The sequence below is a fragment of the Argiope bruennichi genome, chromosome X2, assembly GCF_947563725.1.
Source record: "Argiope bruennichi chromosome X2, qqArgBrue1.1, whole genome shotgun sequence".
NCBI classification, from domain to species: Eukaryota; Metazoa; Arthropoda; class Arachnida; order Araneae; family Araneidae; genus Argiope; species Argiope bruennichi.
This window is the reverse complement of record NC_079163.1, coordinates 17,601,508-17,625,007: the sequence shown is the minus strand read 5'-3', so window position 1 is coordinate 17,625,007 and position 23,500 is coordinate 17,601,508. Positions and strand designations below refer to the sequence as shown.

Below are 23,500 nucleotides of genomic sequence, written 5' to 3'. Positions count from 1 at the left end.
AAATTTTTCAAAAAATGGTTTACTCCAATAAAGAAATTAAATAAATAGTTTTCAAAAAAATCAAATTTAAGAAGTAAGCTAAAATAGATAAATTAATTCAATCACACGTTACTTAAATCAGTAAATTAAGTATTAATTGCAATTAATAAATTTTATATTTAATATTAAGTAATAGTTGTTAATTAATAATATGATTGAAATAACAGATATTTGGAACAAATATTTAAAAATAACAATCGCAAAATTATTTGTTATTCAAAAATTCGTGGATTATGCATCTCTAATAATAAGTTGAGCACCGGTACCCTAGCAGATTGTGAGTAAAACACAATTGACAACTACTATTTTTTCATGCTAAAAAAAAATGTTTCTTTTTTTGTTACCTTGAAAAATTTTAACGGATTTTTTTAAAATTTTGAATACATTTTTCGATAGCTTATCGAAAATGGATTTGAATGATGGTGACCTTGAACATGTCACATGATCTTTAACAGAGATATCGTTTAAAAACTAGTTTTTTTCCACAGATATAGTGAAAAAAGATCATAAAAATCTTCAGAAAAGCAAAACTGTATTCCAAATTATATTTTAACATTTTTTTTCGTAACATTGAAGATTTTTATGCAACAGGACGGAAAAACGAAAAACTGATTTGTATAGTTAATTGAAAGGGCAACTGGACAGAAGAAATTTCAAATCGATGCAACGAACTCGAAATGAAAAATTGGTTAAACGGTGAATCATCGCTAATTTGAAAAAAAAAATGGTTAAATTCAAAAACGTTTGGTACGTGGCTTAACACGCATTGCCAAATTTATTTTAAATTAAAGTATTAACACATTTCTAATTAATGAAAGACTGCTAGCCATGTAGGATAACAATAATAAATTTTAATTACAAATTAAATAAATAAATATAGATCATGATACATTGGACGTATATCCATCGACCAGCGCGGGGCAGAAGTTCGGATCAAGCCGCCGAAGCCAGGAAGTGAGTCACTGGTTTTCGTTGGAGAGCAAAGTTCATCTCCATAGGTGTGAGTGACGCTTGTCGCCAGCTGGCGAAACAAACAGTCATTTATCGCCTGTTTGGAAACTGCAAACGTAAAAAAAGAAAAGTTACTTTTTTAGAACTAAATCAAATATTTTATTTAAAAAATGTATAATTCCTTCAATATATATATATATATATATATATATATTGAATTATGTTTAAAAAGAATAATACATAAATTACATATAGAACAAATTATGCATAAAAAGTTTTTTTTTAAATTAAATATTTTTTCTTTTGAAACTAAACATTTTTTTCTTGTATTCTAATAGATTGGAAAGGAAACCCCAATTTTAAATTTTTCAAAAACCTCTAGCAATCTTTAACAAATTTATTCCCTTTGTGTTCGGTAAATATCATAATCTATCTGTTAATAGACATTTAGCAGAGGATTCCTTTTCAGACATTTTATAACTGCTACTATTTTTATTTTGTTAAAATATTATTAAAAAGTAAAAGCAAACGATTTTTTCTTTGATAAGCATATTTTGTTAATATTATTTCGTTTATTTTTTGTTGGTTGGTTGGTTAATTTGGGCTTTTTGGTTTATTTTTTGTATAATAGCTGATGATCATTGTAAACCTTCTGGAATCAGGCAATGCTTGTAAGATATACTGTTAAGTTGAAAGAATAAACATGTCGATCGAATTCTAAAATGCTTGGAGTATTATTTTAGTTTAAAGAATTTAAGATGCTCTGCAAGCTATAGTTTGAAGCTTAAGAAAACGGGTAGTTTTCTAGAAAGCATGCAAAACTTTGCCTTTTATTTCTTACTTTGGTATCAAGTTGGAGTAACATAACGGAGACAATGGCTACGAAACCCAAAACGATCAAGATATGGAAATTGACGAGGTTGTTTCACAAAAAATTAAAAGATTAAATTTACAAAGAGACGACAGTTTTGAACCCGTTTTTTCTTAAATAACGTTATCGGAGTCGTTACCTTTATCCGATTACGGAGGGACGTTTTATTTCAGAACTTTAAACTATCACATTAAAGATTTGTGTAAAGACGGATGGATTCCCAAATTAATAGAAACTTTGAAAAAACTACAAGTACAAGAGTTTATTTTGGTTGGGCAATGCATCCAATCAGTATTGGAACAAAATTTACCAGTTGACATATTACGATCCACAAGATTCTTTCAGATTTCCTTGTTCAAATTGCTCCGACATTGGCTTTACGAAGATTTTTAAAAGACAGTACGACTACAAAGTAAAACATGAATACTCAAGACCCAATATGGGTCCAGTACGAATGTATATATACGATACGATATATATATATATATATATATATATATATATATATATATATATATATATATATGTAAGCATTATTTTATGTAAAGCAGAATGTTACGAATCTGTGATGCGGCTTCCCAGCATAGCTGGTTCCATAGGAGGTCTAAGAGCTTGGCGACGAATTTGGCGACTTTGGCGCCAAAATAGATTATACCCGAAACATCGAGAATTTTCCCGATCCGTCCAGTAGGAACCGAGTTACGCCTCGAAAGTTCTTGATTGGTTGAGAGGCTTCTAGCCCCGCCTCCTGAGATCTATAAAAGGAAGCAGCCGCAGCTGCTGAGCGGTCGTGAACCAGATCGGAGAGTAGTCGGAAGCGACAGAGAAGAGTAGTGCGAGAATCGTCGTGGTGAATTGAGGAGTCTTGGACCAGTGGAGTGGCAGAGAAGTCGGGATCGACGGTAAAGAACTGGCCTTCCAGAAATAAGCGGAGCAGCGACGGAGTGAAGCTAGGGCTGAACTAAGCTGTGCGCTACTGTCTGCCGTAGAGACTGTTGTATGCTGCTGTGTATGCTGCACGTCTCGGCTGAAGATAATCGTCTTTTGTGCTGTATATAGTTGTCGTCTTTGTGCTGTTCTGTGTGTCTTCTTGTAAATAAACGTCGTTGTTTTATTTTCTACTGCCGTCTGGTGATTGAGCGTTCTTCACACCATATAACTTCCACTATCCAAACGAACCCCGGAAATTCCGTAACAATGTGTATGTGTGTGTGTGTGTGTGTGAGAGAGAGAGAGCAGTATTTTATGTAAAGCAGAATGCAGTTTGAAGACAGTAAAGATACTTTTAATTTCGTGACGTCGTTTTGTTTCATTTTGAAGAAGCAGGATTATGTACAAGCGACGAGTGCACAGAGCGACACAGCAAAGGAATGAGGAAAAGGCTCTTGGACATTTTATCCCTGGTCTTATATAACCAGATAAATTGATAGGGAAAATATTTCTTCATAGTACTAATATATAATGAGATTTCGATAGGGATTTCCGCTACACGTGCGGACAAGGCAGGGGAAACACAGGCAGATTTTAAAAAAGAATTTGTATCATCAGCGGTATTTTTTCTCTTCACGCGGAGTGTGGGAAAGTTAGGATTTTAGCCGATTCAGCAATTTTACACAGCTTCTCTTGAATTAATTACGTAGAGAAAGTGGAATTGGATCAAGAAATAAGAGAATATTTTAGAATGAAGTTACTATGGGCTAAATTAAGATAAAATCTTGAAATTTAATTAAATTGAAATTAGAGTTAAAATATCATTACAATTACCCCCCCCCCCACACACACTGCAAGACATGGAAGTATGTCGGGGCCCTCGACACACATCATTACCTTACAGTGGTGCTCAAGTAAGAAACTAAAATTTAAAGGAATATTAAAAGTGATACCCGAGTTTCCCTTTCCTTTGCATTAATATAAAAATCATTTTGAACAAGATTATGCAAAACATAAAAAAGATTAAAGTGATATCTGTGACAATATGAAATGAACTTAAATATTCAACAACACCAAAAATAATATTAAAATGTGCAATATACAAATGATTTTCTGCAGAAACTCAGTCTATTGTCTGTCAATCTGTAAGATTGTCTCTATTTGGTGAGGAATGTCTCTAAAGAATGTTTGCACACAGTGTCCTTTAAATATTAGAAGGCTCACCAAAATTATCAAAATGAATGTAAAATAATGCAATAACAAATTGAACTTATATAATAATAATATATAAACGCAGTTCTGATTTTTGTAACACTTGAATCTGAAAATAATATGAAATTCAAAATACTCTTATTATAACATAAATATTCAAAACAAATGACATTAAAATGTGTAATTGTAAAAGAAAAAAAAACTTTAACTCACTAGTTAGCCAATGGGGCCAATTCATGTGACGAAAAAGTCACATGTCATGAGCTATCCGCACATGGCATATTTAAGTTTCATCCGCACCGCTTTCGTCGATTAGTCTGCCATCAACGTTCTCCGCCGAGTATGAAGCGGATTTTTTTTTTTTTTGTTTACATTTGAAGTTATAATTTTTGAGTCATTTTCTTTCCTCTTATTATATGTTAAAAGAGGAAATACTGGTGTGCTGATGGATGCTTTAATGCGAAACACAAGAGTGACTGTCATGATAAAATGTTTTCTTATTTTCCTTTCAACAATCCTGCCTAGGGTTGGTACCTTTGGTATAGATTTTTTCAAGCCTTCGAAGTCGGTGATATGCTTCGATCATTTTGAAGAATTCATTCAGTGTGTGTTCATTTATTAAATCGTAAATGGATTTCAGTAATCGCAAATGTTTCAGTAATTTTTTAGAAAAATTCTTCGAAAAAAAGAATTTGGTAAGCGATTTGCCAACAAAAACAATCAAACAAAATAGTGAGAGCAATTCTAATTAACTTTATTCACATTTGATGAAATTTCTGATAATTTTGAATATGCTTAGAAGGTTTTAAAATGTTTACATGAATATTACATTGCATTTTCTAAAAAATGTTATCTAAATTTAATTAATGTAAGTAAACAAACTCCAGCTGCAAAAATAATAACTGCTATAATGCTAAACTTAGGTGGAAGTGAATAAATTTCTTAAAGATTTATTTAATAAGTGAAATCTTTACTAACTACTGAAAATTGAATTTTCTTATTGACTGTTATAATATATATATATAATTGATGTAATTGTTAAAAGTGCACTTAATTTGATAAATTGAATGCTATATATAAGAAATATATATATATATATGTAGAGTTTTAATTAGTGGCCATTACCATTCCACTGTTATACTGAATGCATCCAATTCAATTTAGTTTTATTGTATTGTAATAGATGGCACCACGGGTTCTACTAATCGAAAGTGCTAGGTCACGTGACCATAAATTTGAAAAAGTGAGCTGTTGGCATTAGCTACTAGCATCTAAAGCACAACACGCTGTGTATGAGACGGACGAGTCCATTGAAAGCCGAATTTTTTCGTAGGGACAAGGTTTAAGAGGAAGAGACTAGTTTTTGTTTACAAAACTGCAGGAGTTCGCAAATTGTGCTCTAATCACAGAATTTTCTGCGCTGTATTTGCTGCAACCAATACGTGTTGTTTAGTTTGGTTTATGCGTACTTTTTCGTCTGCTCTTTTTCAAAATGGAGAAAATAAATCTTCCAGAGAAATACAAGTATAAAGTAATTGGGATTGATGAAAATTTGGCTGTTTTCCGTATTTCCGATATTATAAATAAAGAATTAGCGTGAAGAATTAAAAATAAGACTTGGAGCTCAAGCTTTTATAAGCTACCATAAAATATCTATATGCAGATATACTATATTTATTAAGATATTTCGATGACATTAAACGGTATAGAAATCATTATAATTATTATTAAATATGCACGTGCAAGAAGAGATTTATTTTTTAATTTTATATTAAAATTATTACTATTAGATGTCTATCTGCAAATGCATTATATTTATTAAGATATTTTGGATGAAATTAAATGGTATAGAAATCATTTCAATTCACACTGAATATGCATATAAAATATCACAAGAGGAGACATATTGAATCAAGAGAGATTCAAAATAAATGAATTAAAAATCAAACTATTTCTTTTGCTTATTTTTTTAAATTTAAATATAAAATTCTTACTTTTGGCAATAAAAAAAATTACTTCATTTTCTAAAAAATGAATCGTTGATGGTATGTATCAAGAAACAGATAGCAGATAAATGTTGTAAAGTGGTGAGCACCAGCTGCTCCTCGAATATTTCAACTCTGGTATGGATAAAAATTGCAATATTTCTGACTTATCTTGCAATGAAGAAACAACATTCCCAATGGTTTCATTTTTTAAGGATTGGCCAGAGATTTCTGACTTTTCTTTGAGCTCTAAACTTTTAGGAAGTTCTTTTTCAGCAAACTGGAATTTTCAGAAAACAGAGAATTGAATTCTGTTTAGTTATTAACTTAATAGCAAGATTTATAAATATATAAATAATTTATATATCTCTTTTGAATACTTATTGCTTGCATTTTTGTAACACATATTTTAGGAATAGTTTAAAGAATATGAACAAAAATCAGAAACAGTTAGGCGTGTTCAGAAAACACACAAATCAACTGGGCGCCTTAATGTTTATAAATGCGACTTAATATGCCAGCACAATGTGCGACAAGTAATAACTAATATTTCATATTTTATTGCTTCAAATGCATTACATGTGTGATTTTAGACACTTTTTATTTTATTATTTAGATAATAACAAGGTTAGATTTAAAGTTTATTTGCATGTGGCAAGAGACATATTTGTATCTGTCTAGCTACAGATATATTTAATTGCAGCAAATTTCATTATAATAAATATTTGTATTATTCATGTTTTTTAAATTGTTTTAGTGTTACAAATCCTTAAAAGTTTTAGAGCTTCCATATTCTGTACTATATATTGACATATATTTTTAACCAAAGTCTGATCTAAAGTTCATTTTGCTTGAGGCATGAATGATATTTAGTGCCTCCCTTGTTACACAGCACTTAGCAAATGGTGCATAGTTTATATGTATTTTCCTCGTAAGGAAATATTTTTTTCTTTTTATTCTATTTTCAATCTTCTGATCAGTTCGATGAACAAAAGAAAATCCAGTAATTTTTTTTGTGTGTGTGCTGTTATTTGTGATCTTCACAATGTACATTTCATTAATAAGAGCACATTTTATGTTAAGAAAACATTTTAAAAATTTCAGATCTGGACCTGAATTGAATTTAAAAGCTGTACCTGATAGGCCATTTGCAACCAATGAAGGGTTAAGAATTGAAATAAAATATTGATTTATTTATAATTTTAATAAATTCATGATCTTTAAACACATTTGAAATATTGTTAAAATTTTTTAAAAAAATAAAGACTTTAGATTGGTTTATTATTAGTTGAAATTTTTAAAACACTACTTCATACTTTATAAATAATATTTATTTTCTTCTACTGAAATTCATCCACACTTAATGCTCTCATTATTAATAATTATATGAAAACTATTTTTACAGTTACTAAAATGTAAGAAAGAAAGTAAAAATACTTGATGCTTTGCAGTTCTTAAAATTACTAATCAAAGGTAAGTTTTAATTATTTAAGGTTATTAATCAAAGGTTAGTTTTAATTATTTGATTTATAATAATAACAAATAATATATATAATAATATATAATCAAATATATGAAACATTGATGGTATTTATTGAGAAACAGATTGCAGATACTTGATGTACAGTGGTAAGCAGTGGCTTTTGAACTCTGTTGTAAAAAAAAAAAAATCATATTTCTGCTGTATCTTACAATGCAGGAACACCATTTACATAGTTTGGCTTTTTAAGAATTGCCCTTAAATTTCTGTCTTTTTTTTTTAAGTTTCAAACTTTTAAAGAAGAAGAAAGTTCTTTTGTTCAGTACTTCAAAACAACCTACAAAAAAAGACCAGAAAAGTGAGCCTACTGCTATAGAAAAGGATTAGGAATATATACAAATATGAAATTAGAAAGGTGGCACTGCCAGATAAAGAAAGTGGAGGAATTGTAATGAAAAGATTAGATAAATCAATCGCAGTTATTACGAATGCCATCACTAAGAAAATCCTGGCAAGAGTTATATCAATAGAAAGAGGCAAGCTGACACATAAAATGATTTCAATTTGAAAGAGACATGCCAGCAGCATAGAAATGAACGATATTTATAGTTCTATTCAATTAAATGAAAATGCATTTATTATTACAAAAACAATTGGTTGAATCAATTTTTATTTAAAATGTAGAAAAAATTAATGCTACAGAATGCTGCCCAACAAAATGTGACCAATGCAATGTGTGCATACACTCTATGTCTTGCACCTGCATTGATTATTCAATAAAATTTTTAATTTGCAAACATATTCATTATATTTGTCAAAAATTAGAAACGAATGATAACTCACAACAAAATGTAGATAACATTGAAGACAATTTAATTATACATATCAATAAAAGAAAAAAGAAAAGCAAGTTTGTGAAAAAAATGCAATAGTTACAACTCTTCAAATCACTGAAGACCTAAATATTAGAAAAAACCGAATGATTCAACATTTAAAAGAACTGCAGTCAATAATATTAGAATGGGACACATTACATCCTCTTCCAAATGTGGAAGAAAAAATCAAAGCCATAAAAGCAAGTTTTCAGGTAGCCACGGCTTCGACTAGTAGTTCTCATAAAAAAAAGGAAATATTAAAAGTATCCAAAGCTCCACCAAACAAATATATTAGCAAACAAAGAAAATTTATAGCAAAGAAGAAAAAATCAAAACAAAATCATCAATACCAATTTTTTAAACTAATTATTGTATTTAAGTTAAATGTTATTTTAAATTATATTAAAAATATTAGTCCTTGAGAGGCTTTAATAGAAATTTTGGAAAATGTATATTTCTGTATAAATGTGTGTATTTTTTCTTTTTTATTTACATATAAATAAAGTATTTCTATTTTTTTATTTGAAATTTTTATAAATTTACAAGGACTGCCTAGTTATTAATTTAATTTAATTTCAATTTTTCTTTATTTCATTTAAAGGAGTGCAAAATAATAATAATAAAAAAAAAACATGTTGACATAGATTAAAGTAATTGAATGAAAACAAGAGAATAGATATTTGAATAAACAATACAAAAAGCCTTGAGTTTCATTACAATAACAAAAAATGTGATACTTATGAATTAACAGAGAAAGATTGACGATAATACGATTTTTTTTTTTTTTTTTTTTTTTTTTTTGTATAAACAGCACATACAAATGCTTGTTTTCTTCTCGTAATTTATCGCTTATAGGTTGAAGCACTTTGGTGTTACATTTAGAGATTTTTGGCCCTTCCGCCGTTAATTACTATCAAAATATACTTAAAAGGGGAAAGTATTGAGTAATTCCTTAAAACATGAAAAATCAATGAATAACATAATTCTTGTATGAAAACCCATATGATATTTTTAAAAAAATAACATCTTAATGGCAGTTTTTAATGATTGAATAAAATTTTTTTTAAAAGCGATTGAGTTAAATGGTTTGAGTCCTAGTCCAACAATATATATAAATATATACATCTTCAAAGGTAAGGGGGGGGGGAGGAATCTTCGTAAATTACTCGTAACCTCAAAAGAAATTTAATCCACAATTAGAATATCTGTAAATAACATTTAAATCACAGAAAGAGCGCCTTTAAATGGTATTTAATCAGTAGGTAATGTACCTGCAATATATATTTTCATTCAATCGTAGTAAATTATTAGTAATATAAAATTTAATTCACTACTTAAATTTTAATTAATTTTTTATTTTAAAATTGTGTTGGAAACATTCACTAAAGTATTCTGATACAGATAAAAATGAGCTGGTAGATCAAATTGTAAATTAATTTATAATTTTGAGTAGCGTTTACTTGATAAAGTGATGGAAAATACTCGGTTTCGTTTTCGGATGCAGTATTTCTATAAAAAATTACATAACTTGAATTCTATTATTCATAAAAAAAATTAAGAAAACACAGATGTGGAGATCCAAATAAATAGGCTTTAAAACAAAACAATAAAAAACTCAATCTTTTTAAAAAAAAAAAAAAAAAAAAAAACGCGATCTGCCTTTTCAATGAAGTAAGATTCCTTCAACGCTAGATTATGCTTTAACGCTTATCCAACAACATAGCTGCGGACGAAAGCAGCAACACGGTTGCGTATGATAACCGGACTTACCTACGAATAAAATAGATTCGCCCATCCAATCCACAACCGTGTTGAGCTTTAGCCGCTAGTGCATTAGCTCGGGGGTAGAGGAGAGCAGAGCAGAGCGGAGAAGGAGAGGCGTTACATAGCTTAGCTATGAGCAGACATCTGGTTAGGCTTCGCCCTTGGTGTCATCTAAATATTTTACTTCTAACTTTAATGTAAATAATGTTTCCCGTCCTAATTGTTAATATCCTTTTAATTTTGTTTACTGTAAATAAACTATTTGTTTTTCTTTAAAAGTTTTCTTAATCAGTACCCTAGACACTGATCCAAATGGGATTGAATGGGCATTTTGTCCCACCCAGTCCTACATATATATATATATATATTTAAGTTTTAAAACACATGTCATTTAATTAAGTATATAAATTAGTTAAGTATAAAAACCATTAATTAACGTCAAATAATTTTTGCATTTGATTTTTAGTTTTTGGCATTATAATAAAATGCATTATGAGGTTTTACTTTTTTATTATTAACCTTAAAGTTTTCTTTATCTTTTAGTAATTCATGTTATTCCCTTATTGCTGGGTAATCATGTCTAATAACAAAATGGATGGCTCCAGAAAGCATTATTACTAGTTTTTTATTACATTTGCAGATTTGTGATGAATTCAAAGTGAATTTATATCAAACAACTTTTCTATTGTTAAAAATGAAATGTCAATAGTTTATTGTATTTAAACTGAAATTGACTGTTATCATAATATCATGTTATACCATTGTGCCACTCAGTGATTTCTGTTTTAATAAATACAGGTCTTTTCACTGAAAATCAATTTCCATATCAGCATTTATTATATAATTTTGATTCCCAACTTCATAGCCACATGCATGTTTCACTTTTCTTTTTCTATTTTTTTAACATATCAATTTTGAATTGTAAAATTCTGTAAAAACATAAAAGTGTTTCTTCTAACTCATCTTTATATCCTATTTACCTTTCTCTCTCTCTCTCTTTCTATATATATGTAACATTATTTTATGTGAAGCAGAATGCAGTTTGAAGACAGTGAAGATACTTTTAATTTTGTGAGGCCGTTTTATTTCATTTTGAAGAAGCAGGCATATGTACAAGCGATGAGCACACAGAACGACACAAAAAAGGAATGAGGAAAAAACTCTTGGACATTTTATCCCTGGTCTTATATAACCTATGATTTTGATAGGGAAAATATTTCTTTACAGTGATAATGTATTATGAGATTTCAATTGGGATTTTCGTTACACGCGTGGACAAGGCAGAGGAAACACAGGGAGGTTTTAAAAAAGAATTTGCCTGATCAGCGGTATTTTATCTCTTCACGTGCAGTGTGGGAAAGTTAGATTTTAGCTGATTCAACAATTTAACAAAGCTTCTCTTGAATTAATTAAGTAGTGACAGTGGAATTGGAACATGAAATAAGAGAATACTTTAGAATGAAGTTACTATGGGCTAAATTAAGATAAAATCTTCAAAATTAATTAAATTGAAATTAGAGTTAAAATATCATTACATATATATATCATGACCTTATTCTTGTTTATTAAATTTACTGTATTGTATGTTTTATTTTATGATATTCATTCAATATAATTTTTATTAATGTAACTTTAACATTTAAAAAAAAATTTCATAAATGGTCTGCTTTAAAAGTATATTGTTCAACATAATGTTTTTATTCGAGATAAAAAAAACAACTGTTGTTTAGTATTTGGAATGTTTCTGTTGAATAAAATTGATTTCATCATTTACAGTGACATTCTTGTCATACTGTGTTTATATTTTTTCTATGTGTCTAGAAAAATAAATGTTGATAAATAATTTTTTAGTTTTTTGAATTAGTGAGTACATTGAAACATCCATTTGATCACATTTTTTTGAAATAATTATCATATATATATATTTTGTAATGTGTAAATTAAAAATATGAAGTGTAATTTTGTTTGTTTTCCTTTAATGATCTCTACAAATTAAAATGAAATAACTGATTCATAAGTTGCACGGATTTAAAAAAAGGTATCTATACCTTTTATATTTCATAATTTGAAATATTAAACATAATTTATTCAATATATACTAGTTTGAATTTCATGATCTTTCCTCTGAGCAAACTGAAAACATCAAAGTCTCAATATTAATAAAAATCATTACATAAGAAAAAAATGTAATAATTTTATTAGTAAGCTTTAAAATATTAACTTATCTAAGAGTAATAATTTATTTTTAAAAAGAACTATATTTATAAGATTCAATATTCAATAATATTTAAATAATATGTAAAAAAGAACATATGTAATTTTTCAAAAACACTGCCATAGTCATTTGTCAAAATGTATCCTTTGGATAAAAAAAGAATATGGGAAAGGAAAGAATAAAGCGGCACCAAACGAATTAAAAAGCGACGTTAATTAATTATGCAAAAACAATAATTCCATTGAAAATACTAATTAAAATTTTAATATAAGAAATAAAATTATATAACTACGAAAATTTGGAAAAAATAATTCAAAATAATATTCTAAAAAAAATCAGAAGTTTTTAATAATTGATCGGCTAAGTTAACATTTACTAAACAATGGTTTCATCAACGTTATCGGCAGACATCCCGACATGCGCAGAACGGGTGAAAATTGAACAGAAACGGTTTGTTTGGTACCTGACACGTGACCGTGAATTGACCCCATTAGTGGTGAATAGTTCAACCTTGCCCACCAATTTCTAGTAGTGGGTGAAACTTAATGACCCAAAATTAGGACATCAAGAAAGGGGGCGCAATTCTTATTCTCTCTCTACTCTCATCCAGGAATATTTATTTCCAAAGTGGAGAACAACATGTCCAGGATAAAATTAGATAGAAATTAATTGTGAGGTTGACCCTATACTCACATCTCAATGAGACTGAGGTATTTGAATGTATGTTGTGATGGCGCCGACGCATCATCATCATGAAGAAAAGAAAAACTAACTCTTACGAGTGGAGACAATGGGCCAACCTAAGTTGGGGATTATGAGGAAGAGACATGGGAAATAAAAGGATTTTTTTTTAGATTTAAATTATTATTCATGACTTAATTTTAATTTTTCTGGTGGATAATATGTTCTTAATTTTGATACATGGACAATATCAGTAGCCTTGTTTGTTAATGCGTTTCGTTTAGTTATTTCATAATTTACATCTGAAATTTTAGTTACTATTTCATATGGACCTGAAAATGCTGGAGATAATTTTCTACGATTTGGATAGTTAAATTCCTCATACATTACAATGTCACCAGGTTTGAATGGAGAATCTATAAATCTAGCATCATATCTTATTTTATTTTTATCATGATATTTTATTGTATTATCTTTAGCTAATTTTCTGGCTTCTTCTATTGGAGGATAGAATTGATTTTGAGTTAAGGGAGGAGAATAAGGTAAAGTGCCAACTAACAAATATGCAGGAGGAAATTTTGTAACTGAATGGGGTGTTAAATTATATTCATTGATTACTTGTTCTAAAAGTCTAGTCCAAGGAATTTTAGTAGGAGAAGAATTGACTTTGCACTTTAATTTAGTTACTATTGACTGGTTAACTCTTTCACATTTCCCATGACAAATATCACAATGTTTAACAAAAAGTGAGTAATATGGAGTTATCTTGAGTAATATGGGGCCAATAATACTGAGGAGTAATTAAATTTATCCTTTTTTGAGTACCTGGATGCCCAAATTTTTCATAAGCCGTTTGCAAAACTTTTTTCCTAAGAGAAAACAGTACAACAATTTTAAATAAATTTTTCTTTTTAACTACAAGTACATCATTAATATTTTTATATTTAGTATTATCTAAATTGTCTAAATTTTGTTAGTGTTTTATCTCATCTAATTTCAATAAATGCACAGAATGTTAAAGATATTGAGCAGTAGGATGCCTTGATAACACATCAGCTTCAACATTAGCTGTTGCCTTTAAATATTTAACTTCATAATCAAACATGCTTAGTTTTAAAGACCAACGAAATAATCTTCCCCTTAAATTTTTTACATTTTTAAGCCAAACAAGAGCAGCATGATCAGTATGAATTATGAATTTTTTCCCATGTAAATAATAATAAAATTTATCAAGAGCATCTACTATTGCTAAACATTCCAACTCAGTTATACAATAATTTTTTTCATAAGGGCGAAAAGGTCTTGAATGATAAGATACAGGATGTAATTTACTAGAACAGTTTTAGAACAGCTCCAATGGCTACCTGAGATGCATCACAAAAAACATGAAGAGGTAAATTAGGGTTATATAGTTGTAACATTGGTTTAGTTATCAATTTATTTTTTAACAATACAAAAGCTTTTTGACAGTCTTCTGTCCATTGCCATTGTGAATATTTTTTAAGAAGATTATTTAAGGGTACTCTTATTTTTGCATAGGATCAATAAACTTATTATAAACATTTTCATAACCAAAACCTTGAAGTTGTTTAACATTTTTTGGAGGTAGTAATTTTTTAATACTTTCAATATTATGATTATCAGGAGAAATGTATCCTTTTTTGACTTCATACCCCAAGAAATTAATTTTATCTTGAGCAAACACACATTTAGAAAATTTTAATTTATTGTTTTCTTTTTCACACATTTGAAAAATCTGTTTTAAATGATCATAGTGTTCTTCTTATGAGTTAGAGAAAACGACTATGTCATCAAAATAGTGACATGCAAAATTTGAAAATTTATGTTTATTTAAAATCCTACAAATAGTTCTGTTGAATATTGCAGGTGCATTTTTGAAGCCAAAAGGTAGGACTTCAAATTCATGTAAACCTTCAGTAGTTAAAAATGTCAATTTATGTTTATCTTGTTAATGCAAGGGTATGTGCCAGTATCCAGATGCAAGATCCAAAGTTGAAAAAATTTTAGCTGTATTTAATTTATCTAATAAGGTATCTATTCTAGGGAGAGGGTCTGCCTCAGATTTGCAAAGGGAATTAATTTTAAGATAATTAATAGAAAGACGATTTTTTCTATTTTCATCTCTTTTATATGCTAATGTTACAGGGGAGGAATTATTACTAGTAGATTCTTTTATTAAACTTGCATCTAACAAATTTTTAATTTGCTTATTTATTTCAATTCCATCAGTAGCAGAGGTTCTATAAGCCCTTTGTGACACTGGTAAATCAGATGTTAAATTTATTCTCGGGGGTTCCATTCTTATTTTACCAACATCATATTTATTTTTTGCCATGAGAATATTCTGACACCAGAGATAACACAGGTTCAGATAGTTTGTTTACAGTCAAAGGTGGGAAAATTTCCTCTAAGGTATTCACTACCTTGACCTTATTATCACTAGCGTTATTATTTGCAAGAATATGTAAAGACATATAATTATTATTGGTATGCAAGTTGGTAATAATTTTTCCATTTTGAAATATTTTATTTTTGTCACAATCTATAATTAATTTATATAAACTACAATCTGATAGTTCTAAGATGATATATGGGAAAGGATTGCCCATAATATATATTTTGATTTTCTTTTTTATTTGGCCAATTTTTAAAAATATGCCACAAATTTGGGTTAATTGGAACGTTCCATTTGCTTGTTTGACTCTAATAGGGTTTACATTTTTTCTTGTCAAGTTAAGTTTTTTTACAATATCTGCAGATATAATTGAAAGAGTGGATCCTGTGTCAATAACAATATTAACATTACTATGAGGGTTATAAACATTGTCCAAATTAGCTAGACTTGGTAAAGTTGAAATGTGTCCGGACACTAATAATTGTAACTGCCCTGGCCCAGGGGCCACATTAGAAGAATTTGGTCTTATTTTAGAATTTTGAAAACAGCCAAGAAGGACTTCTGTGCACGGGGAAGTCAAATTGGCTGTTATTGGAGTATTGGTCATAAACTGAGATTGATAAAAGGGACATACTTGTGTCCAGTGATAAACATTTGGAATACCTATTTGAGTGCAAATTCTACATGGAGAAGATGGTAATCTTTGTTGAAAATGCAAATTATGACTATAGTTATTGTAAATATTGGGACGTGGCCTTATTGAATTATGTTAATTTTGTCCAAAATTATTGGGAGCTCGAGGAGTAAAAGAATTTTGAAATCTATAATTAAAATTAGGCTTAGGTGTAAAAGGTGCTGGTTGCTTTATTCTGATTTTAGTTTCATTACACCTGCCTGAGTTTGGTTCTGAAGATTCTTCCATTTTTAATAATTTAGTTGTTATTGTAAGCCATTCTGTAGGGGTATTAGGAGCTTTTATGCTAACCAATTGTTTTAATTGAGTTGGCAGTCCATCAGTAAGACCTTTTAAAACCAGTTGTGGATTAAGGCCTAACTGTCTGCCATAATTTAATTTTTGATGGAAATAATCAACTAATTTAGCATTTTTTGAATCAAATTTCAATTGTGAAATGTCAGAAAAATTAACAATATTGGGTTGAATAAACGGTTCAGTTAATATGCAACATAAATCATCAAAATTTAAACAACTATTTATGTAATGTGTTAAAGCTGACCCTTTTAGAAATTTAGCAATATTTTTAATTTTCCACAAATCAGTTTTGTTATTTTCTTGACAAATTTTGTTAAAATATCCCAACCATAAATCCATCTTCATCCCATTTTCGGGATCAAAAGGGATTATGGAGGGTTCTTGGGCTATTTGTTCATTTTTTAAAATTTTTTTTTATTAATTTTAGTTTTTGAACCTTGAGAATTAGATACATTTGTTTTATCTTGGTCAGTCATTTTTCCAGATCTTAACAAAATTCAAATATATTTCAAATAAAAAACATTATAAATTTATGCATAAAATTTAAAAAAATAGACTTGATAAAAGACTAAAAATTCAATATTTTAAATAATACTATAAAAATATAACTTGCAATAATTCTAAAATTCAAAAATTTAAATCAATAGAAAAGAAAAACACACAATATAAATCTTGATTTTCACCGTTGAGTCGGGAAACACAAAACACTTTTTTGACGAATTATCACTTTTTTAATTAATCACAAAAATGCAATTTTGAGCACTGGAAATAGAGACTACGGCAGGTGACGGAAAGCTATTTTTATATTGAGATGATAATATAACACACAAGTGATATTTTCGAAATTTGGTTGATTCAATTTGGCACTGGAGAACACTGGCGAGTATTATATTGTGGTGATGATATAACAAGGAAATGACGTCGAGATCGGGATTATTCAGCACAGGTAAGGAGCCAGAAAATTTTTATGATGACAAGGAGCCCCAACTCCTTGAAGATATAAGGAGCACGCATATGACGATATGGAGCACAAGTGTCGGATGAAGTCATAGGTTATGGAAGGCATAGGATTCAACGGGAACTGGACCGGACTACGGTTTGCGTGAAACGATGTGGCCGGAGGCAGCCGAAGGAGACGGCGGTGAAAGAGTTTCGCCACCGAAACATCGCAGCTGGGCGAACCTGGACTGAAGCAGTCATGGACCGAGCGCAATGCATCGTTGGAGTCTCACCCGTGGATTTAATTTTAATTCTTTTAGTTCATTTCATAATTTTTCACGGGAAACTATCCTTGTCGACTCTTTAATATGTAAGCATTATTTTATGTGAAGCAGAATGCAGTTTGAAGACAGTGAAGATACTTTTAATTTCGTGACATCGTTTTATTTCATTTTGAAGAAGCAGGATTATGTACAAGCGATGTGCACACAGAGCGACATAGAAAAGGAATGAGGAAAAAGCTCTTGGACATTTTATCCCTGGTCTTATATAACCAGAGAAATCGACAGGGAAAATATTTCTTCATAGTACTAATATATAATGAGATTTCGATAGGGATTTCCGCTACACGCGCGCACAAGGTAGGAGAAACACAGGGACATTTTAAAAACGAATGTGTATTATCAACGGTATTTTGTCTCTTCAAGTGGAGTGTGGGAAAGTTAGGCTTTTAGCCGATTCAGCAATTTTACATGGCTTCTCTTGAATTAATTACGTAGACAAAATGGAATTGGATCAAGAAATAAGAGAATGTTTTAGATTGAAGTTACTATGGGCTAAGTTAAGATAAAATCTTGAAAATTAATTAAATTGAAATTAGAGTTAAAATGTCACTACATACATACATATATATATAAAGTTAAAATATCGTTACACACACACATATATATATATAATGATTAATTCAATTTAATTAATTTCCAAGATTTTATCTTAATTTAGCCCATTGTAACTTCATTCTAAAATATTCTCCTATTTCGTGATCCAATTCCACTTTCTCTACGTATATATATATGTAATAATATTTTAACTCTAATTTCAATTTAATTAATTTTCAAGATTTTATCTTAATTTAGCCGATAGTAACTTCATTCTAAAATATTCTCTTATTTCGTGATCCAGTTCCACTTTCTCTACATAATTAATTGGAGAGCTTTGTAAAATTTCTGAATCGGCTAAACGCCGACACATTCACACGCTCAGCGCGAAGGAATAGAAAACTGTCCAGTAAGCACATTCTTTTTAAAAGATCCCTGTGTTTCCTTTACATGTGATTGACATGCGTCAGAAGTCAATATCAGAATCTTAATAATATATTGGCACTAAGAAGAAATATTTTCGCTATCAATTTCTGTGGTTATATATGAAGAGGGATAATTTATTTATCGCTTCTCTCCCAATTCCGCTTTTGTGCCGGGCTGTGACAGAAGCACAATGTCCGCATCTTTGCTTGTAAATAATTATGCTTTCCCGATGGACAATAAAACTAAAATCAACGAGAAAAAGATTCATTGAGCATGTGTGATTTAAATTTCATGTAAAATATTTCAAGTCTGGTTTCAAGAAACATGTAAAGAAGAGAATCCAGCTTAAGTTTCAGGATGAATGACATGAAGTGAAATATAATTTTCAGGGAAATTACTTATGATGTTTGGCAGCCCTAAAAATTTAACAAATACTTATGCCCTTTATAAAAAAGAGATGAAATACATCGAAAAATCAGCAATACAAAATTAAAAAGAAAACAGACAACTGATTAGAAAAATTTCCCCCCTTATTAATAAAAATGATACACTTCCTGCTTTAAACAAATTGAAGTAATAATCATTTCAAAATATTTTATTCCATATACTCAAAATTATTACACAATTATAAGAATAGAATGGCAGTATAAAATTTATTTCAACACTTGACAAATAAACATTTTTGTTCCAAATCTGCATTCATTCCAAGTTGATATGAATAAAACATAATGTACAATCATTGGAAAATTTATATTGAAATGAAATAAATTTGAACTTCAGCTGAATGGCGAAACAAACAAACAAACACACACACACACACACACACACACACACACACACACACACACACACACACACACACACACACACACACACACACACACACACACACACACACACACACAAATGGACAACAAATAAACAATGAAAGAATCAGTGAAAATATAATCTACACAGAGAAAAAACTTTAAATTGCAATGAAATATATAGGAAATTCAGTTCAAATAAAAACTAAATAAGACTGGGCAACAAAAACTCAATGAGAAAAAGATTCATTGAGCATGTGTGATTTAAATTTCATGTAAAATATTTCAAGTCTGGTTTCAAGAAACATGTAAAGAAGAGATTCCAGCTAAAGTTTCAGGATGAATGAGATGAAGTCTAATATAATATTCAGGGAAATTACTTCTGATGTTTGGCAGCCCTAAAAATTTAACAAATACTTATGCCCTTTATAAAAAAGAGAAGAAATAGATCTAAAAATAAGCAATACAAAATTAAAAAGAAAACAGACAACTGATTAGAAAATTTCCCCCCTTATTAATAAGAATGATACACTTCATGCTTTAAACAAATTGAAGTAATAATCATTTGGAAATATTTTCTTCCATATACTCAAAATTATTAAACAATTATAAGAATAGATTGACAGTATAAAATTTATTTCAACATATGACAAATAAACATTTTTGTTCCAAATCTGTATTCATTCCAAGTTAATATGAATAAAACATAATGTACAATCATTGGAAAATTTATATTGAAATGAAATAAATTTGAACTCCAGCTGAATGGTGAAACACACACACACACACACACACACACACACACACACACACACACACACACACACACACACACACACACACACACAGAAATAGACACCAAATAAACAATGAATGAAAGATATTGTATGGAAAATTAATTTAAAATTCAAGTAAAGTGTTTTATCTCTGTGGCATGAAATAAAATATTAAGCTTACTTTTGAATAACAATGTCATGAAGCCCAATTTCATATCTATATAGATTAATTCTGATCTTCTGCATCAAAAAAATTGAAGAAATTATTATGCCCTAAAAATAAAAAAGAAGAAATCAATAAAATAATCAAGAAAACAGAATTAGAAATAAAACATTCATAATATTACACATTTTTTAATCTAATTAATAAAAATGAGACTCATTAACCTATTAAAAAATAAAACAATAATCATTGGGAAAATTTTTAAATTCTGACACAAATATTAAAAAAAAAGCATGAACACAAAGACAGAACACATTTTACTATAATAAGTGGAAAATAATAATTTGTGTTGGAAATGTGTTTTCATTCCAAGTAGGTTATGAAAAAATATAATCTACACAGAGAAAAAACTTTAAATTGCAATGAAATATATCTGAATTTCAGTTGAAATAAAAAATCAATGAAAAAAAGATTCATTGAGCATGTGTGATTTAAATTTCATCTAAAATATATCAAGTCTGGTTTCAAGAAACATGTAAAAAATAGAATCCAGGTTAAGTTTCAGGATGAATGACAAGAAGTCAAATATAATATTCAGGGAAATTACTTCTGATGTTTGGCAGCCCTAAAAATTTAACAAATACTTATGCCCTTTATAAAAAAGAGATGAAATACATCTAAAAATCAGCAATACGAATTTAAAATGAAAACAGACAACTGATTAGAAAAATTTCCCCCCTTATTAATAAAAATGATACACTTCATGCTTTAAACAAATTGAAGTAATAATCATTTGGAAATATTTTCTTCCATATACTCAAAATTATTAAACAATTATAAGAATAGAAAGACAGTATAAAATTTATTTCAACACCTAACAAATAAACATTTTTGTTCCAAATCAGTATTCATTCCAAGTTGATATGAATAAAACATAATGTACAATCATTGGAAAATTTATACTGAAATGAATAAAATTTGAACTCCAGCTGAATGGTGAAACACACACACACACACACACACACACACACACACACACACACACACACACACACACACACACACACACACACACACACACACACACACACACACACACACACACACACACACACACACACACACACACACACACACACACAAATGGACACCAAATAAACAATGAATGAAAGATATTGTATGGAAAATTAATTTAAAATTCAAGTAAAGTGTTTTATCTCTGTGGCATGAAATAAAATATTAAGCTTACTTTTGAATAACAATGTCATGAAGCCCAATTTCATATCTATATAGAATAATTCTGATCTTCTGCATCAAAAAAATTGAAGAAATTATTATGCCCTAAAAATAAAAAAGAAGAAATCAATAAAATAATCAAGAAAACAGAATTAGAAATAAAACATTCATAATATTACACATTTTTAATCTAATTTATAAAAATGAGACTCTTTAACCTATTAAAAAATGAAACAATAATCATTGGGAAAATTTTTAAATTCTGACACAAATATTAAAAAATGGCATGAACACAAAGACAGAACACATTTTACTATAATAACTGGAAAATAATAAATTGTGTTGGAAATGTGTTTTCATTCCAAGTAGGTTACGAAAAAATATAATCTACACAGAGAAAAAACTTTAAATTGCAATGAAATATATCTGAATTTCAGTTGAAATAAAAAATCAATGAAAAAAAGATTCATTGAGCATGTGTGATTTAAATTTCATCTAAAATATTTCAAATCTGGTTTCAAGAAACACGTAAAAAATAGAATCCAGGTTAAGTTTTAGGATGAATGACATGAAGTTAAATATAATATTCAGGGAAATTACTTCTGATGATTCGCAGCCCTAAAAATTTAACAAATACTTATGCCCTTTATAAAAAAGAGAAGAAATATATCTAAAAATCAGCAATACAAAATTAAAAAGAAAACAGACAACTGATTAGAAAATTTCCCCCCTTATTAATAAGAATGATACACTTCATGCTTTAAACAAATTGAAGTAATAATCATTTGGAAATATTTTCTTCCATATACTCAAAATTATTAAACAATTACAAGAATAGAATGACAGTATAAAATTTATTTCAACACCTGACAAATAAACATTTTTGTTCCAAATCTGTATTCATTCCAAGTTGTAATGAATAAAACATAATGTACAATCATTGGAAAATTTATATTGAAATGAAATAAATTTGAACTCCAGATGAATGGTGAAACACACACACACACACACACACACACACACACACACACACACACACACACACACACACACACACACACACACACACACACACACAAATGGACAACAAATAAACAATGAATGAATCAGTGAAAATATAATCTACACAGAGAAAAAACTTTAATTTGCAATGAAATATATCTGAAATTCAGTTGAAATAAAAACTAAATAAGACTGGGTAACAAAAAATCAATGAAAAAAAGATTCATTGAGCATGTGTGAATTAAATTTCATACAAAATATTTCTACTGTGGTTTCAAGAAATATGTAAAAAAGAGAATCCAGATTAAGTTTCAGGATGAATGACATGAAGTCAAATATAATATTCAGGGAAATTACTTCTGATGTTTCGCAGCCCTAAAAATTTTACAAATACTTATGCCCTTTATAAAAAAGAGAAGAAATACATCTAAAAATCAGCAATACAAAGTTTTAAAAAAAACAAACAGACAACTGATTAGAAAAATTTCCCCCCTTATAAGTAAAAATGATATACTTCATGCTTTAAACAAATTGAAGTAATAATCATTTAAAAATATTTTATTCCATATACTAATAATTATTACACAATTATAAGAATAGAATTGCAGTATAAAATTTATTTCAACACCTGACAAATAAATATTTTTGTTATTTTTGTTCCAAATCAGTATTCATTCCGAGTTGATATGAATAAAACATAATGTACATTCATTGGAAAATTTATATTGAAATGAAATAAATTTGAACTCCAGCTGAATGGTGAAACAAACAAACAAACAAACAAACAAACAAACACACACACACACACACACACACACACACACACACACACACACACACACACACACACACAAATGGACACCA

General features: G+C 28.9%; 1 long non-coding RNA gene across 1 annotated transcript; it reads right to left on the bottom strand.

The window, feature by feature from the left end:
• Positions 1–931: 931 nt before the first annotated feature.
• Positions 932–21,739, bottom strand: LOC129960558 (uncharacterized). The gene is made up of 3 exons (XR_008783623.1): positions 21,648–21,739; positions 20,417–20,508; positions 932–1,098 (listed from the first exon to the last, which is right to left on the bottom strand). It is a non-coding gene; the product is annotated as an uncharacterized LOC129960558 (long non-coding RNA).
• Between the last annotated feature and the right edge of the window lie 1,761 nt (positions 21,740–23,500).